At 39.5% G+C, this 19,933-nt stretch overlaps 1 long non-coding RNA gene across 1 annotated transcript; it reads right to left on the bottom strand.

The window, feature by feature from the left end:
- Positions 1-504: 504 nt before the first annotated feature.
- On the bottom strand, positions 505-5,131 carry LOC122472662. The gene is made up of 3 exons (XR_006294497.1): positions 5,092-5,131; positions 4,939-5,005; positions 505-1,622 (listed from the first exon to the last, which is right to left on the bottom strand). It is a non-coding gene; the product is annotated as an uncharacterized LOC122472662 (long non-coding RNA).
- Between the last annotated feature and the right edge of the window lie 14,802 nt (positions 5,132-19,933).

The following is a 19,933-nucleotide window of genomic DNA, read 5'->3' as shown; positions in this document are numbered from 1 at the left end:
TATGTTCCACTCCCAAAGCAATAAAGTTTTGACTCATCCTCCTATTATCGTGTAATACCTTGTTCTTTACATAATCATTCAAATAGGCCAATGAGTTACAAATAACTTTTTAGTAGTAAAATTTTTTAAAATTAAGCAATGCATGAAATTCCAGAGTCTTTGAGTTGAACTGCATAGACAGAGGGACTTTAAAATCTTTTCCCTGCTTTCCTCCTCTCTTTCTTCTGCTCACATCTATCTACTCACTTTAAGAACCAGCTCCAGACTTGATGTACCTCACCCCAGGCTGTACGCTTCCTTCTTTCAACTCCCAAAATACCTTGTGTTGATCAATCACTGCACTTACCACACTATAATTACATGCTTATGCCTTGACTGCCCTGAGAGATCATTGAAAGCAGATTTTGTCTTATTCTTCTTTGTAATCCCTAACACCTAGCAAAGTTTCTGATGCATGTTCCTTTGTGAATAAAGGAATGAATGTCTAAAACACTAGCCCACATGTAGTCCAAAGACAGCTGTGTGACTTGATATTTATTTCTGTATTGAATAGGTAGGCTTTCAAATTTGGTTGCACACATCTGCCCATCTGACAACACAATTACAATTACAAATATAATGATAGGTAAAATTTACTGGGCATGTACCATGGTAAGTAGCTTTATACCCATTAGCTCATTTAATCCCCACAACAATGCTGCAAAGTAAATGTTGTCATTTAAAATGTTCAAGTAAAGAAACTGATTCCAGACCCACACTTATGCCATATTGTTCATATTGCCTAGTTCACCACAGGCAAGCATACCTACGGCTCCTCAGATTAAATCTAGCCACACAGCCCAGGTACCCTGTGGAAGTCTACAGCTATCTCCATGTTTTCTTCAAGCTCTTTCACTTCTCAATAACTGTACCCTTCTGCATCCATGAGGATTGTCTCTATTTACCCTTACAAAATCATCTGACTTAAGAAATTAGGCTGTGAAGAGGAGGAGAGACATATGGCCATTGTTAGAAGGGAAAATAAGATGAAGGATTTTGTTGGCTTTGTTTTTAATGACGGGTTTCAGGAGGTTTCTTTGTTTTGCAAAAGAATCGAGAGGCCACAGACAGGGAAGAGGGAATAAATAGGTGACAGCATGAGGCTGAGTTAGGAGTGAAAGGGAAAGAAGACGGGAGGATCAGACACTGTTGGAGAGACTGATCTTAGCTAAATGGGAGGAAACACTCCTTTACTGTAACAGGCTAGAACAGAGATGGGTGGAAATCCAGATGCTTATGTAAAGTTGTTAGAGGGAAGAGAGTAAAGGGAGTTTGAAGTAATCTTTGTGGAAGGGAGAAAGCAAACTGACCAAAGAAACAATAGCATGGCTAGGCAGAGATGAGGGTTCATTCTGGGTTGAGATTTATGAATGCCTAATGGCACCAAGCTTTTCACCTGATTGGTTTCCTCCATCAGAGGCTCAGATAGTGGAAGGGAAGCACAGACAGACAGCTGGATTCATGCAGGTAGTCAGCTGGGTTAAACTGGTAATTGTGATGCCATTAAGAATGCCTAAGTAGGTCCAGTGGGATGCAAGGTTGTCCTCTTAAAGCTTCTGTAACCCAGTGATGCCAGTTCAGTCCTTTTCGAAGCAAACCATTATAATGCAAAGAGGTTAGTGTAGAAAAGTGTGAAATAAAATAGAACCATAGCAAACCTTCCCCAGATTAAACAGCACAGAACTAAAGACTTAGTTATTCTGACATGTATAGTTTAACTCTAATGGAGACCCATGTGCTTTCATTCATCTATTTATGTAAAATCTAAAACTATTTTACTCACCACATCTCCAATGCCTAGCACAGTACCTGACGCATGTTAAATGTACAGTAAGTGTTTAGTGAATGAGAGTGTCAATACGACTTGCTACTGAGATGGTAAAAAGTATTGGAAACAATGATCTTGGATAAGATGACTCAACATCATAAGGAAATTAGTCCTTCCTAAACTAACATAAAATGAACACAATTTCAATAAAATATCAACAAAAGTTTTATGGAGTTAGATAAGTTTTTACTAAAGTTCATATGAAAAAAACAAACATGCAAGAATAGATAGGGAAACACAAAAAGGAACAAAAACGAAGGGGGCTAGCTCAACCAAATATTAAAATACAGTGTAAAGGCTCTATAATTTCAAGTGTGGGGATTGGAACATAAATAGATAGATGGACCAATGGAATAGAATAAACTCAAGTACACATAGAAATTAGTGTATGATAAAGATGGACCATTTATTACCACTGGGTAATAAATGATGCTGGGACAACTGTTTGACCATTTGGGAAAAAAATAAAATTATATCCCTGCCTAATGCGGTAAACAAGAATAAGCTTCAAATGTATTAGGAAAATAAAAGTAAAAAAGGAAGCCATACAAGTATTAGAATAAAACACAAATGATTTTTTTAACATTAGTATAAGGGAGGGCTCCACACTGAGCATGGAGCCTGCTTGGGATTTTCTCTCTCCCTCTCCCTCTCCCTCTGCCCCCATCCCCCCACTCATGCACTCCCTTTCTCCCTCTCTCTCTAAAAGAAAAAAGAGCAAAGAAAGAAAATAACATTACTGTAGGGAAAGCTTTGAAATTATAAAAATTATTAAATGATCAAAATCCAGAGGCAATAAATTAAATATTTATAAATGTGACTATGCAAAGATACAAAATTTTGTAGGGAAGAAAAAAATACTATCAGATTGTCACCTATTCTGTTGACAAGACTTTGTGGAAGGAGGCATTCTCTTATTGGGTGGTGGAAATACAAACTGGTACACCCTCTTAGAGGAGGCCCTGGAACACAAGTTAGGATAACAAAACTACATGTGGACTACTTTTTGACCCAGCAATCCCACCGCTAGGAATTTACACTGAAGATACACCTCCAACAGTCTTCCATTGAAGATACACCTCCAGGGCGCCTGGAGCCTGTTTCGGATTCTGTGTCTCCCTCTCTCTCTGACCCTCCCCTGTTCATGCTCTGTCTCTCTCTGTCTCAAAAATAAACATTAAAAAAAAAATTAAAAAAAAAAAAAAAGAAGATACACCTCCAATACATATGCACACTGCAGTGTTGTTTGTAATTGCAAAAACACTGGAAACAACCTAAATGCCCACACGCTGGAAACTGTGGAATAAATTGTGGTCATCCAGAAAATGCTGTAAGAAATGATGGTCTCTATGAATAGTTGTGGATGCATTTTTAAGCGAAAATAGCAACGTGTAAAAGAGTATTTAGTATGATAGCGTTCAGTTAAAAAGAAGGAAAAATAAAATATACATATATCAGCTTATTTGTGAAAAAGAAACAGGAAGGATAAACCAAAACCTTCGAAGATTGGTTCTCTATAGGGAGTATATGGGAATGGGCTATAAAAAATGTGGGAATTGGAGCAGGTAGAAGGGAGGGGAGGGGAGATGTGACACTTCTGTGGGTGTAACTTTGTTTTCTGAATTTGAGAACCATGTTAGTGTTTCATCTACTCAGAGAATACATATAATTTAAATCAACCAGGATTGAGGAGGGAGACCATATTAAAACCAGGATAACAACAACAATAAAACTATTTAAATGTATCACAGGTGAATGGCATAACTACACTGAAGGGGTTGGACAAAAAAGAAATGAACAAATGAGGGAGGGGTAAAGGGTAGGGGAAGTAGAAGAAGGAGGAGGAAGGAAAAATATTCATCAGTATCTTGCATCGTGTAACAAAAAATAATTCAAAAAGGATTGTAGACCTAAATGTAGAACATTTATAGATGAAAACATTGGACTTCATGAAAATTAAGACCTTCTGCTCTTTCAAGACACTGTTAACAAAAATGAAAAGGTAAACCATAGACTGCAAGATAATATTTGCAAATCAGATATCTAGTAAAAAGTCTTATATCTGTAATATATAAAGAACTCTCAAAACTCAATAAGAAGAATACTGAGTGACATCAGCAGGATGGCAGAAAGCTCTGGACCTTCCTTCCTCCCACAGACCCATCAATTCAACAATAATACACAGACCAATTCCCTTTGTGAGAAATCCAGGAACCAGATGAGAGGCTCCTGCACCATGAGCAAGTGCAAAACCATCCACATCGAAGCCAGTGGGAAAACTCAAGGCACCATGATCCTTCCCCTCTGGCACAGCACTGCCCAGCTGGGAGGAAACCCTCATCCCAACTTGTTCCTGGGGAGGGAAGAAAAGGACTGGATGATACATCCAACATTCTCACTCTTCTGAAGACTGCCCAAGAGACTGGTTTCTGTCTTACCTGAACTTGAGCACTAACAGGTGAGGGCCCCAGCCTGGGAGCCACTGAGAAAAGAGGCAGCCCCTTATTGGGACCGGCATGCAGGCAGCAGTTTGGACTAGCATGTACACATTTGCCGTAGACCCTTCTCCTGGCTCAGTGTACTGTGAGCGAGTAGAAATCCTCATATCCTAGCTTTGCTCTCTGAGGAGGGAGAGGTGGACCTTGCACCCAACATTCTAACTTTTGCAAGAGTGTCCAAGGGACTGGTTTCTGTCTTACCTGATTGCTTCTGAGAATGTTGATGAGGGGCACCTGGTTTGCTCAGTCAGTTAAGTGCCAGACTGTTGATTTCGGCTCAGGTCATGATCTCACGATTCGTGAGATTGAGCCCCGGGTCAGGTTCTACACTGACAGCATGGAGCCTGCTTTGGATTCTCTCTCTTCCCCTCTCTGCCCCTCCCTTGTTCATGCCCACATGCGGGTGCGGACTCTCTCTCTCTCGCGCGCGCGCGCGCGCTCTTGCTCTCTCTCGAAATAAATAAATAAATAAATAAACATTAAAAAAAAAAAATGTTGATGAGACCAAGCACACTCTAGATGACTGGTGGCTGCTGAGGATAAAGGCAAAGGTTTGGAATGGCATTTACTTACTCACGAGAGCTCCTACCCATGATTCAGCACAGCCCAATCAGGAAGATCCCCAGCTCCAAGATTATCCCTGATGAGGAAAAGAGAAGACAGAAATATATATATACAACATTCAGACTTTTTAGGTGACTGCCTGAGAGATGGTTCCAGTCTTACCTATCTCTGAGCACGGATGGGACCTGGCATACTCTAGACATCTGGGGATCACTGAGGACAAGGTCATGGGTGTGCTGCTGCTCCAGAAGATCTATGGTATAGCAGACAGATATCAGCGGGAGGAAGGGATTATAAAATCCTGCAATAAGAAACCAGCAAGTCCCTCTGGGAATTTAAACATACAAGGGAAGGGAAGGCATATAAACAAAGAAGATTTGAGAGCGCCACCCCCCATATTTCTCTGGCAGGGCTGACAGTGACAGTCTCCTCCTGTATGAAGCCAGTCCAGGAAGATCGGGAGAGGTGGATGATACCAAAACAGAGTCAAGGAAAACAAAGAAAAACAGGGAAATGTGCCCCCCCCCAAAGGAACAAGCTAAATCTCCAGAAACTGACCCTGATAAAATGGAGATATATGAATTATGTCACAAAGAATTCAAAATAACTATCATAAAAATGCTCAGTGAGTTCAGGCTAACGATGCATGGAAAAAATGAAAATTTCAACAAAGAGACAGAAAATATAGAAAAGAACAAAACAGAAAACTTGAAGCCAAAGAATACAACAGTTGATCTGAAAAATTGACTGGAGGGGTTCAACAGCAGGTGAGCAAGCAGAAGAAAGAAGGGGTGAATTCAGAAAGGTCATTTGAAATTATCCAGTCAGAGGAAAAAGAAGAATGAAAAGTTCATGGGGCTTATGGTAGACCATCAAATGGACCAGTACTATGGGAATCCCAGAAAAAAAGAAAGAGAATTGGCCAGAAAGCTATGTTAAAAAAGAATGCTCAAAAACTTTCAAATTTAGGAAGGATATGGACCTCTGCTCCAAGAAGCTCAACAGTCTCCAAAAAAAAACAAACAAAAAAAAAGATGAATCTGAAGAAGTCCATACTGACACACATTATAATCAAACTGTCAAAAGCTAAAGACAAAGAGAAAATTTCTAAAGCAGACTTACGAGATATGCTGAAGGGAGTTCTTCAACTTGAAACAAAAGGTTTCTAAACAGCAACACAAAAGCATATGAACCATAAAACTTGCTGGTAAATGTAAACATGGATAGCAATGCAGAACCTGTAATACTGTAATGGTGGTGTATATATCACTTTTAGTTCAAGTGTACAAGTTAAAATACAAAAGTATAAAAAAAACTATGACTATAAAAATACATGAAGTAGATACACAGTAAAAAAAAAAGGTTGTAATATTTGACGTCAATAACATAAAGTGTTTTAGGGGGAGACATAAAGGTATAGTTTTGTGATTGAAGTTTTTGTCAACTTAAAACAGAATGTTAAAAGTTTAAGAAGTTTTATGTAAGCTCCATGGTAATTACAAAGAAAATACCTATAGAAAATACAGCAAAGAAAGTGAGGAAATGAGAAAGCAATCAAAGCATGTTATTAAAAGAATAATAATAATAAATTTAAAAATTAATGAACCACAAGGGAAGACAGCAAAAGAGAGAAGAAGGGACAAAAGACTTACAAGATAATATCACACAATTCATAAAATGGCAATAAGAAGTCCTTCTCTATCAATAATTACTTAAATGTAAATACATTAAATTCCCCAATCAAAATACATAGAGTTGTTTAAAGGGAAAAAACCAAAAAGATCCAACTATATGCTGTCTCCAAGAAACTCACTTTAAGGACATACAGAGGCTGAAAGGAAAAGATGGAAAAGATACTCAACAAAATAAAAGCAAACTAAATTTGACAATACATTAAAAGGATCACATACATAACCAAATGGGAATTTTCCCTAGGATGCAAGTTCAGTTGAACATAACCAAATCAATGTGATATACCACATTAACAGGGTAAAGGGAAAAAATAGCTGATCATCTCAATAGATGCAGAAAAGACACTTGACAAAATTCAACATACTTGCATGATTAATAACTCTCAACAAAGTAGAAGTAGAAGGAAATTGCATCAACATAACAGAGGCTATATATGAAAAGCTCACAGCTAACATCATACTCAACAATGAAAAACTGAAACTCTTCCTCTAAGATCAGGAATAAGACAAGGATGGCCGCTCTTGCCACTTTCATTCAACATAGTACTGGAAGTCCTAGGCAGAGCAGTTAGGCAAGAAGAAATAAAAGGCAAAAAGAAATAAATGGAAAAGAAGAAATAAACTTATCTGTTTGCAGATGGTATTATCTTATAGGTAGGAAATCCTAAAGACCACTGAAAAACCGTTGGTACTAAAAAATTCAATAAAGTTGCAGGATACAAAATGAACATACAAAAATCAGTTGCATTTCTATACAATGAAATCTGAACAGGATATTTAAAAAACAATCCCCTGGGGTGACTGAGTGGCTCAGTCAGTTAAACTTCAGACTCTTGATATCAGCTCAGATCACGATCTCTCAGTCTGTGAGTTTGAGCCCTGTTTTGGGCTCTGTGCCAACAGCTCAAAGCCCGGAGCCTGATTGAGATTCTGTGTCTCCCTCTCTCTCTGCCCCCGCTCCACTCACATTCAGTTTCTTTCTCAAAAATAAAAAAAAAAATTAGAAGAATTTTTTAAATAAAAAATATTTTTTAAATCCCATTTACAATAGCATCAATAACAATAAAATACTTAGAAATAAACTTAACCAGAAGGTGAAAGACCATACATCGAAAACTATAAAACATTAATGAAAGAAATTAAGGAAGGCATAAATAAATAGAAAGAAATCCCATATCACTGGCACTTTTTGCAAAAATAGTAAAAACAATACTGAAATTCATATGGATCCAAAAGGATCCTGAATAGCCAAAACAATGTTGAAAAAGAAACACAAAGTTAGAGGCATCATGCTTTCTGATTTCAAAATATGTCACATAGTTACAGTAATTAAAACTGTATGGTACTGGCATAAAGGCAGACATATAGACTAATGGAAGATTATAGAGAGCCCAGAAATAAACCTATGCATACACAGTCAATTGATTTTTGATAAGGATACCAAGAATACACATTGGGAAAATGTATTCAAGAATATATCTGGAAATATCATACAAAAAAATCAATGTAAAATGAATTTAAGACTTAAACACAACATCTAAAACCAAAAACTCCCAGGAGAAAACATAAGGGGAAAGTTTCATGAAATTGGTATTAGCAACAATTTCTTCACTATGACACCAAAAGCACAAGCAACAAATATACCTGTGGAACTACATCAAACTAAAAGCTGCATAGCAAAGGAAACAAATCAATAGCGAGAAGGCATCCTATGGAATGGAGGAAAATACTTATAAACCACATATCTGATAAGGGGTTAATATCCAAAATATATAAGAACTCCTGAAACTCAATAGCAAAACAACAACAACAAACCTCAAAACTCTATTTAAAAATGGGCAAAAAGACTTGAATAGTCATACCTCCAAGGAAGACATACAAATAGCTAAGAGCTATATGAAAAGATGTTCAGATCATCAAAGAAATGAAAACCAAAACTACAATAAGATATCAGCTCACACCTCTTGGGATGGATATTATTAAAAATAGCAAGTGTTGGGGCGCCTGGGTGGCGCAGTCGGTTAAGCGTCCGACTTCAGCCAGGTCACGATCTCGGTCCGTGAGTTCGAGCCCCGCATCAGGCTCTGGGCTGATGGCTCAGAGCCTGGAGCCTGTTTCCGATTCTGTGTCTCCCTCTCTCTCTGCCCCTCCCCCGTTCATGCTCTGTCTCTCTCTGTCCCAAAAATAAATAAACGTTGAAAAAAAAAATTAAAAAAAAAAAAATAGCAAGTGTTGGTGAGATTGTGGGGAAATTGAAACCCTCTGCACTGGTGTTAGGAATGTGAAATGGTGCAGCAGTTATGGAAAACAGCATGGATGTTCCTCAGAAAAAATTAAAAATCAAACTACCAAATGATCCAGCAATCCTACTTCTGGGTATTTATCCAAAAGAATTGAAATCAGAATCAGAAACCAGATGGGACAGTTGGAAGGGGTGGGAGGGTGGGATTACTAAGGAAAGGTGGGAAATTTCTACGTGATAGATTCTTTATCTTTAGAGTGATGATGGTTTCATATGTGTATACTATGTGAAAATGTATGTACACTTTAAACTGTACACTCTAAATATGTGTGGTTATGTCAATGAAACCTCAATAATGCTTTTTTTTTTTTTTTTAACTGATACAACATAGATCCATTCAGCAAAAGTGAGAATATGGAAACTCTACAGGACAGCAGCCTGGTATCTCTAACAAATAAATTGTAAGGAAAAAAATATGAAAGGGAAGTGATACATTAAAAGTGACTTAAGACACAGATTAATGAAATGTAGTCTATGCCGAGTAGACTCTGTCCGGATCCCAATCCAAAGAACAAAAAAAAAAGAAAGAAAGAAAAAGAAAGAAAGAAAGAAAGAAAGAAAGAAAGAAAGAAAGAAAGAAATCTAGGAGGTAATTGGGGAAATCCGGAAACTGAGTAGTTGATGATATTAAGGAATTGCTGTTAATTTTTTTATATATTATAATGGCATTATTATGTTTTTAGAAAATGGTCTCTAGCTTAAGTGGGATGAGGATATGAGGTCTGGATGAATATTGGCCAAATTATTGAAGTTGGTGATGGTACCTGTGTTTTTTATTCCAATTTTGTTTAAGTGTAAAATTTTCCATAATACTTTTTAAAATTATATCTAAGCTGCATTTTGGATGCATACATTGTATTTTCCATGGTGATATTATAGAGGAAGAAAAACTTCACCTTGACTTTCTCAAGGTCCCTGGCTGGGACTGGAAATTAAACTGACCAAGACAGATTAACAGGAGAAAAGCACACAAATTTTGTTGAATTTCTCCACGTACACGGAAGCCTTCACAAGAGAATAAAACCTGGAGAAGTGACCAGAGTAGGAAGCTTTCACATCTTTAGGACAAAGAAACAATAAATGGGTGAAAAGTTGATAAGACAAAGGGGTTTGGGCTGGGGACAGTCCAACGAGAACTAGGTGGTCCCTGTCCTCCTTAAATAAGGATTCTTTTAACAAGTTTTGTTTGCAAATTCTTCTGGTGCCCTCTCTGTCACCTCTTCTGGTGCCAATAAAGTCTGTTTCCAGTAAAAGGAGAATTTATTTCCTGCCCTCGTGCAGGAAAGGAGGCTCTTTTTCTGCATTTACTGCTTCTTAATTGCCTTCAGATCAAAATAATTTTTTACTTCAAAGAGGCCTATTTTGGGGTGATATTCTGGTCTCCATCAGTCTATTTCAGTTTCCATATTGGAATACAATAAAGTCAAAACTAAATTAAAGCAAAAAGGTACTTTTCTACTGAGATTAGCTCCAATCTAAAGGTTCAATAGTTTGAATTCTTAAAAGGAATTGTCTTGCATCATTTGTGTACACAGAATCTCCAGAAATTGGGAATATAGAAAGCCCTTTTTTTGTAAAAAAAAAAAAAAAAAAAAAAAAAAAAAAAAAGTAACATTTATTGAGTGCTTTACATGTATCCATTTATTTCATAATTATATGATATCAGGTATGATTATAGGTTCTTTGGATGGCCAGACTTAGCACAGTGACCCTCGGACAAAAGGCAGAACTTTGTCACAGCTTCAAACTAGAGAAGGCTGCCATGCAAGTCACACAGCAGTTTGTACTTGGGACTGAGCCAGCCAGCAGAGCCGAAAGGACAGTTTTTATGGCCAACAGAGTGATGTCAGCTAGGTTTTGTGTCTTTCTAGGGACTGGGTATTTTGAATAACTCCATGGGCCCAAAGATCAGGCCATCCCTGGGTGTTAGTATCCGGGAGCCTCTGGCAGTTGGATACTGGATACTGTAACCCAGGGGTGTTAGAGCCTAACAAGGGAAGTAACTAGGGTAGGGGCTTAGCAAACTACCTGGAAGAGGAATGGAGAATTTCTAGCTCTGACTCCAAAACTGGATCAAGAGAGCACTTGTGAAATGTTATGTTACGTGGATATTGTCAAATCACTCTAGTTCTCTGAACTCACAAAATGCCTATGAGGTAGGTACTAGCATTATCATTCCCATTATATAGAGGAGAAAACAAAGGCGAAGAGATAAATATACCTGCAAACTGAAGTTAGTGGCAAAGTTAAGATTTGAAATCATATGATTTGGTTCTTGAAGCCACACTGACCAAAATAAGGGAGACAAGGAGGGATGTAAAAGTAAGTGAGGTCCTAAGCCATCAAATCCTGTGTCAAAAGGCGGTGTTGCATGGAAAGCATTAACAAATAGAAAGGCAAACTCATTCTCTTAAGAGCATCAGAATTTCTCCATCTGAAGCTAGTGAAGCAAATTGGATGAAAGGAAGACCGGGAGACCAGTCTTGGAGATTACAGAGCAATCTTTCTGCTTTTACTTAGCTTACTGTTTATTTGGAAAGGCTTAGTGGAGTCTCTTTTTTATTTTTTATTTTTATTTTTAGTTTTATTATATTTTTTAAGAGGGAGGAGGGGCAGAGAGAACGGGAGTGAGAGAGTCTTAAGCAGGCTCCACATTCAGCACAGAGCCCAACACAGAGCTTCATCTCACGACCCTAAGATCATGACCTGAGCCGAAATCAAGAGTGGGACGGTTAACTGACTGAGCCACTCAGGTGCCCCAAGTCTCTTTTTTAGAGTGTGGGGCACTTCAAGTTCATTCCCCTGGTGGAGCCATTGCATTCCCATCATTCATCCATGCTGTTGGATAATCCACCTATGTTGGGATTCAATTCCATGCAACCCAGGTATCCCACTATTTTGGGCTCCCCTGGGGGAAAACAAAATTCATTTAAGAGTTGCCTTTGATTTCGAGTTATTTAAGGAGAGTACACCCACATAAAACACACATAAAAAAGAAAATAAGGGCCAAAATTAGTGCTATAAATAAGTACAACAATAATTTAAGGCAGGAAAACGTGAACACAGATCAAAGCAACTTCGGGATAAAGCTCATTCTACCTTCTTTGCACCTCATACAACTCGTACCTGTGTGGCACTTAGTATTATTCTGTCTGGCATTGTAGTAATCTGTGTACTTACCCAAATCCCACTGCCACGTAGTAAGTTCTTCTTGTGGGGCAGTAGCTACAAACCTTCTCATTGAGCAGTATCTAGCACAGTGACTCATTTTTTACTAAGCCCTCCAAAGTGCTTGTTGAACAGAGCCGATTTGGGCCTAGAGCTGAGCCTTAAATGACAGCTTGGTTTGGAAAGGAAGGGAAGAAAGGAATAAGCTAGGAGAACAAGCTCATCAAAAATGGAAAGAAAGGGCAAGATGTTTCAGACCTGTTGTAGACCAGAAGAGGGTTCACCCAGGAGAAACAAAATGAGATAGAAAGGCATAGAGTCATATCGTGATTTGAACTTGTTATATAGGCTGTTGGCTTTCAACAGCACAGGCTAGGGGGAATTTGAATCTTTGGGGAAGTTTTTAAAATCCCAGCCCAGAGAAGATCAGACTGATAAGGGGCATTAAGCAACCATGAGCATTTTGAAAATGCTTCCTAGATGATTTATACCTTCAACTGTTGCTTTTGGCATTGAAGAGGCTTTGAAAAAAAATGTAACAGCAACTACAAAAATAACATGACTTAAACTGTTAATATGTTCATTCAAAGTGAAAAAGCTTGATCGAATATATACTTTAGGGCAGATGCTTGGCTGGCTCAGTTGGTAGAGCGTGCAACTCTTAATCTCAGGGTTGTGAGTTCAAGCCCCACGTTGGGTGTGGGCTTGAAAACAACAACAACAAAGCCAGAAAACATACTTTATGTTTCAAAGTATACAATAGCCAATTTAAAACTCCTGATTCTACTTACGGTCTATTTAGATTTGTTCGGTCAGGACACCATCAAATATTTTCACTTTTTTATATAAAATGAAATTTCCTGTGGATATTTTAAAATAAAAATAAAATTTTTAGATGACAAAACTACTATGTTCTTGTCATAAAAAATTTTGGGAAATACGGACATGGGGAAAAATCACCTCCAATCCTACAACACAGAAGCATGCGTTACAACACACTCTTGTAATTCTTTCCTTTGCTTAGCCGGCTTCCCCTTCTCCACCCCATTTAAAATTTGTATCCATTTGAATATGTAACAACTTATGCATGCAGTGAGACAAATTCAGGTTTGGTACAATTGTCAATTAAGTCCCACCTTTCTTCCAGCCACATTCCCATTTCATTAACCTTGCACAAGCATGTCCCTTATATTAAACTATTTAGTTTTGGGGCTCTGCTCATGGTATCATGGTGGGGCTTGACCATAGGATGCATTTTATCTCAACCGGGTCAATACAATTTGGTCCTCCCTGCAGTTTATACTTAATGGAAGCCATGCGAACAAGGAAAGTATTCTCTTCCCCACTGCACAGCCCCTGCTGTCATCTGGCACAATGATCGAATGGCCCCAAGTCTCACAAACTCCTTGACATTTGCTTTTTCTGCCTCTGCCTAAAGCCCCTTCCTCTTCTGAGAGCTCAAATCAAGTTAACAAGGCAGGCAAGTTATGGCGAGACATCATGCTTTTCTCTCCCTCCCTTCTTCCTTTTCCCCACCCGTTCTGCTTTTCCCCAAGAGCCCACACACAAACCTAGTTGTCCAGTATCCTTCTTCAGTACAAACCACCTCAGGTAGGTGACTACATATGGGCTCATGCATGCATCAGACACATCCAAACATGAATTCTAGTTTAGCTCAGCCAAAGATCCCACACTACCAAAGCCTAGTTAATAACATCATTCCCTAGAAGATAAACAGTAAGAGGGTGGGCTCTGGGACTGTTAATAGATTGCCCCTGAGTCATTTGCTTTTCAGAGCCGATTTTTAAAAGCATGACTCGTTATTCAAGAGGAGTTATAAGGATGTAGAAAATCATTGCTCAATTTATTTGGCAATGAAAATGGCCATTATGGTTTTTATGCAACGTTGCTTCTGTTAGGTAATTCTTGTTGACCTAGCGTTCCAACCAAGTTGCTTGGTAGCAAGTGCTGACCAGAAAAGCATCGACTTGTGCTTTAAATGGTTATCAACCACAGCAAGGAAGTAATCTGCCCTGTGCTATGAAGTATGCAGCTTGAGAAATGCACCTTGTGTCACAGGGCAAGAAGAGGAAGCAGAAAGAAAACACGGTCTTGGCAAAGGAAGCCCTGAGGCCACCCTGCCCCTAGCTTGTGGAGCCCAGCTGAGAACACCGAGAACCTGATCCCTGAATTTGGGGTCTTGAATTACCAAACTGAGTGAAAGATCCCCCTCTCAATTGTTACATTATGTCTTCCCCATTCTTCTGGCCTGAATTTTGATGTGTCAGTCAGTCGAAGACTATCAAAGTAATTTTTTCAAAAATGATTCAGAGAAGTTTTATTTTCTGAGTCGAAAATAGTCGACTCTATCAGTCGAAGACTATCAAAGTAATTTTTTCAAAAGTGATTCAGAGAAGTTCTATTTTCTGAGTCCTTTAATATCTGTTACCTTAATACATGAACTAAAATTAACCCAGTATAAAATTTCATGACCACAACCTTTCCTCTCAAAAAGTATGTATGTAGATGATTCTCCCGTGGCAAAGTTAATCTGATGTTTCATGTTTTGTAGGTAACATTTCCCACACACAACCCCCCACTGGCAAGTTCACAGTTTTGTTTGGTTTTGTTTTTGCTTTGGGACCAATTCAGAACCTACTCTTTTCTTAGAAGTGGTATGCAATTACCCCTAAGGGGAGAACCACCTTTGTTGAGAGAAAGCTTTGGTGAGCCTGAAATGTGTTCTAGCCTCCAGGGCAGTAAGACTGATGGATTGAGGCTTGAGAGAATCAGTTTTAAGGGAAGAATCTGCTGGCTGCGAAAGAGGGCAGGGCAGGGGTGCCCAGAGTTTAGGTATGGGTGGTAGCGTGGAAAAGGGGATTCTGAAGATGTAAACCAATTAGGAAGTGTCTGAGAGAGAGAGAGAGAGGAGAGAGAGAGAGAGAGAGAGAGAACAGCCCCAAATTAGAGTCACTTGTGCTAAGCCCCACATGGGTAAACCATGACTTAATGTCTAACATAACAGCACTTTCTACCTCTCCAGAGATGGTGATTTTTAACCAGTCAACCTGGGATTACCTGATCAATACCAGAGAGGTAGTCTCCACTTCTGCTCCCCTTAGGAGGGGGACCTTTCCTGAAACTGTACTCTATGCAGGAAGAACTTCCTTTTTCCACCCCCTTTCTGCCTTTAAAAACCTTTCCTTTTCCACAGCTCAGTGGAGGTCTTTTCTATTTGCTAGATGGGGTGTTGCTCGATTCATGAATTGTTGAATAAAGCCAATTTGATCTTTAAATGTACTCAGTTGAATTTTTATGATTTAACAGAAGCCAATGAACAGCAGACAGTTTCTCAACAGAGAGAGTATTCAAATTTCCTTTGACACCACTCCCTCAGGACTCCCTTCTCAGCCTACAGTTGTCTGGAAAATTAATATGCACAATGTACACTCCATTTCCTGTGTCCAGGAGAGGCACATCTAGTTTACGCAACTAGGCTAAAATAGGATCTTTTCCTAGTAACATTTTCTGGAGTTTTGACCCGGGTTAACAGTGTTGACTTCTAGACAGTTTGCAAGAACTAACTGCCTAAAAGTTTCTTCTTACTGTCTTTGTTTTAAAACTTCAGGAGCAGCCATCCTTATCAAATATTTATCAAGTATTTTTCATTTATTCATTGTTATGTACCGTTCAGGTTTAAGTCCTTTCTTATAACCTGAAAGAAAAGCAGGGACATTCATCACCGAAATATTTCACATCTATAGTCAAGGTTAAGCCCCACTAAGGAAAGGTTTAATTTGCAGTTGTTTTTATTTGGCATTTGTACTTCTGTCTATAGAATGAAGAGGTGATGCTAAATTATTAACAGTAGAGAAAAAAATAGAGGAAGCCAGTGGTAGGTACTCCAGGATGTAGCCACTGAATTTCGGCAAGAGCTAGAAAAAGAGATTTAGAACATTTTGAAAAAAAAAAAAAAAAAAGGGCTGTCTGGCACCAGATTACATCCTTTACCAATGCAGAAAATCCTCTGTACCCTAAAAGTATTTGGGAGTGACTTTTTCAGCCTCTTTGGAGGGACAGATGGGGATAAAGATGCCTATCGACAGGGTAAAAAGTTCGTGTGTGTCAGCTGTAGGAAAAAGGGTAATCACAAACTACTGTGTCAGTATTCAACTTGTACAGAAACTTCTTTCTTAAGTGCTACATCTCTGGCTGCACTAAACCATTGCTGATACACCTCTCACCTGTATGCCATGACCCTAAAGCCAAAACGTGCTGATTACCCTACAATCACTGACCAAGGGCAGCCCCTCTTTTGTGTATGCAACTTGCAAGACACGTGCAGCCTGGAAAGCATAATGGGTGGCAACTTATAGAAAGGGCAGGTCAGTGAGTAGCAGAAAGGACAGGCACACATCACAGTACTGGGTGGGAAGCAGTCAAAACTAGCTCCACAAGCATCAAACCCAAGTCCAAGATTTCTGAGGCATGTCCATCCTTTCTTCGGTTCTGTAGCAATCTCAGCTCTATCTTCTGACACCTATAGGCCAAATGATAAGTTTAACTACCAAAACGGCCTACACACAATAATGGAGGGAAAGAATAGAAAAGACGAGAAGAATTAGTTACAGAAGTAAACACACAGAATAGTTGGATAGCAGTCTAAGACATTACCCTACACATTTGTCTTCTGAGAAACTGTTTAATCTTGTAAAGCTTCCTTCACTCTATTTATTCCAAGAGTCCTAGGCTCATTGCTCAAGGGAGGAAAAATGAAAATACTGAAAGATCAAAGCGTAAAATTTGTGTCTTTTTGAGGTCTTGAGTAGACAAAGATCGTAGTCTTCAAAGCTGTAACCTTTCTTCTGGGAGAGGAAAATATTTTAAAATATTCAAAACCTTGGTTTGGAACCTTGAAAGACATAGATTTAAATAAAAGGGCATAAAAGGGCATATTCAAGAACAATAAATTGGGGGGCACCTGGGTGGCTAAGTTGGTTAAGCGTCCGACTTCAGCTCAGGTCATGATCTTGCGGTTTATCAGTTTGAGCCCCAGGTCAGGCTCTGTGCTGACAGCTCGGAGCCTGAAGTCTGCTTCGGATTCTGTGTCTCCCTCTCTCTCTCTGTCCCTCCCCCACTCATGCTCTGTCTCTCTCTCTCTGTCTCAAAAATAAAATAAGATTTAAAAAATACATTAAAAAGATAAATTGGAATAAGAATTATAATAATGTTGAGTTAGTTTTATCCAGAGAAGTAAAAAGTTTGAAGAGTTGATAAGAGAAATGTGTAGTGGGTTGATGCAAAGGCCAGTACCACCCTTCCTTTGGGGGGGTGAGTCACCTACTTGCTGGGTGGGGCTGCGTGTGGAAATATTTGGTAACAGAAACCCAAGATAGGTCTCGAATTACCAGAGGAAAGTATGTTTAAAATTTCCAGAGCATAGTTCACGAACTTGCAAAACTTTGAAGTTGTGTGCCCCTCACGGCACCTGATTTGTAGAGTAGCAACAACTGGGGGAAGTGTCTGGGGAGATGTACCCCCAGATAGGCTCACTAATCGACACACACTAGAGTATCTTTGAGTCCCTACTGCCACACCCCAGAGATCAGACACACTTGAGAATGAGCCAAAGGACCCAGTAGAATCCAAATCTGGATGGAGAGGTTGCCGAATAGTATCAGAAACAGCTAGCTGCCCACAAAAAATCATGTTTCCCTACTGGGGGGTGATGTTCCAGCTACAAACTGCTGCATTTCCCAGCCTCTCTGGCCTATAGGTATGGCGATATGTCTGGAGACCGCCAGTGGAATACGAGCAAAAGTGATTAAAAAGCAGGGCTACACTATACTCTTTCCCCTTCTTCTGGTTGGAAGAAAAGACTCCAAGGTCCTAGGGTGATTATCTCTGCCTCTAGTTTGACAACCATAATGAGTTCACAAGACATGCTTAGAATATATTAAATTTTCACAGGAAATAGTAATATCAGTAGATCACACCATAATGAACTGAAGAGTGTATTTGGGATATTATTGATTTTTGAAGAAAGCATACCACTGTCCCAGGACACTGAGAAAACTACTATTATTAAGTTGTTTAGCACTAACCACTGAATAAAAGGAACTATTAGATATTTCTTTTGGTCTGCAGCCCCAAGAATATATTGCTGAGACCCGAAGGACACTATGAACCAACAAAGTTTGGGAGCCTCTGCCTCAGGGAATGTGGAACCACAAGATGAAAGGAAGCTGGGTTTCTAAATTTCTTTTTCCTTTTTCTTTTTTTTGAGAGAGAGAGTGAGAGTGAGACCAGGGGGAGAGACAGAGGGAGAGAGAGAATCTTAGGCAGACTCCGCACTCAGCGCGGAGCCCGGCGCAGGACTCAATCCCATTGACCGTGAGTGACATCATGACCTGAGCCGAAATCAAGAGTCGGGCACTTAACTGACTGAACCACCTGGCACCTCTGGGTTTCTAAATTTCTAAATGAAAGGAAGCCACATACAAATTAAGAACTCCCACACTGAACTGGGATGTGAGCCACACATAAACTTCTGTTGTATTAACCCATTGAACTTTTGGAGTTTATTTGTCATAATAGCTAGCATTACCTTAACTAATACACACAGAATGTGTAAGAATCTAGACTCAAAGCCAAGAACCACAGATAAAGGATCAGAAAAGATAAACCACATCTTGGTGGAGACCACTAAGCCCAGAGGGTGACTCACAGAGTAGATGCCTCTTATCCAATATCAGGTCAATATGTAAGGCGCCTGAAACTGAGATCAATGTCCAGGAAATGGGGAAGGATACAGAGAAGGCAAAGGATGGTAAGGACTTAGCCCAAATAAGACTGAATAACCCAAAATTTGACCTGTGAAAAGCTCTACTGTCAGTGGATAAGTGTTTGAATGCTAAGTTAGTTATGAGAAGAAATAAATTTACATGTGTGCATTGCATTCTGGAACTGTACAATTTTGAAGCCATCATCTATATGTTACAGCAAGCGAAGAAACACAGAGGTCACCATCTCTGTTTCTGTAACTGGTCACCCAGCTATAGACTGGGGCCAGTATCTCAGCCGGCTGGGGTTGTTTGCCTAGTGGGGTGAGGAGCCTTAGTCCCTAGTGGTGCTGCCTAGGTGAGGCGACAGCACATTCATTAATCATTTCAGTAGGAACTCCCCTGAGCTTCTTCTACTGCTCCCTCCTACTACTCTGTAGCTGTATTTCCATTTCATTGTCAGGCTCAACCACTCTAACCAACACAATAATCCCATTCGCGTCCTTTTTATTTTTTTCCAGAGAAGCCCAGTGAAGACCAAGCAGTAATTTCAAATCCCAGCTCAATGAAACTATTATTGTGTCTCTGGGTGGAAACATGCCTCCCTCTTGCTCACTGCAACTCCTAAACCAGTGGAGCCCAGATTCAGGAAAAAGTAGCACCAGGGATAAGGTAATGGCTGGTGAGACGCCCCAAACCACACATGTCTGCCAGAAAAGTGATAAAGACCTTTCATAGTCAACATCTTCTGTGGTCCTTCTCTTCTCAGTTTGGTGTGAGTTTGGCTGCTCATATCCCTCCCTGAGAAGTAACCCCCCTGCCCTGCCTCCAATTTAAAGAAGGTAAGATGTATCATCATCCAATCCGGTGATTCTCGACTGAGGGCAATTTTGCCCCTTAGGGGAGCATTTGGCAATTAGTCTGGAGTCATTGAGATCGTTACAACTTGGCGGGAGGGATGATACTGGCATTTAGTGGATACTGGCCAGGGGATACATAGGACAACCCCCAACAACAAAGAATTGTATGGCCCAAAATGTCACAGTGCTGAAGTTGAGAAA

Source organism: Prionailurus bengalensis, chromosome B4 (assembly GCF_016509475.1).
Source record: "Prionailurus bengalensis isolate Pbe53 chromosome B4, Fcat_Pben_1.1_paternal_pri, whole genome shotgun sequence".
NCBI classification, from domain to species: domain Eukaryota; kingdom Metazoa; phylum Chordata; class Mammalia; order Carnivora; family Felidae; genus Prionailurus; species Prionailurus bengalensis.
This window is presented reverse-complemented; position numbering and strand designations above follow the sequence as displayed.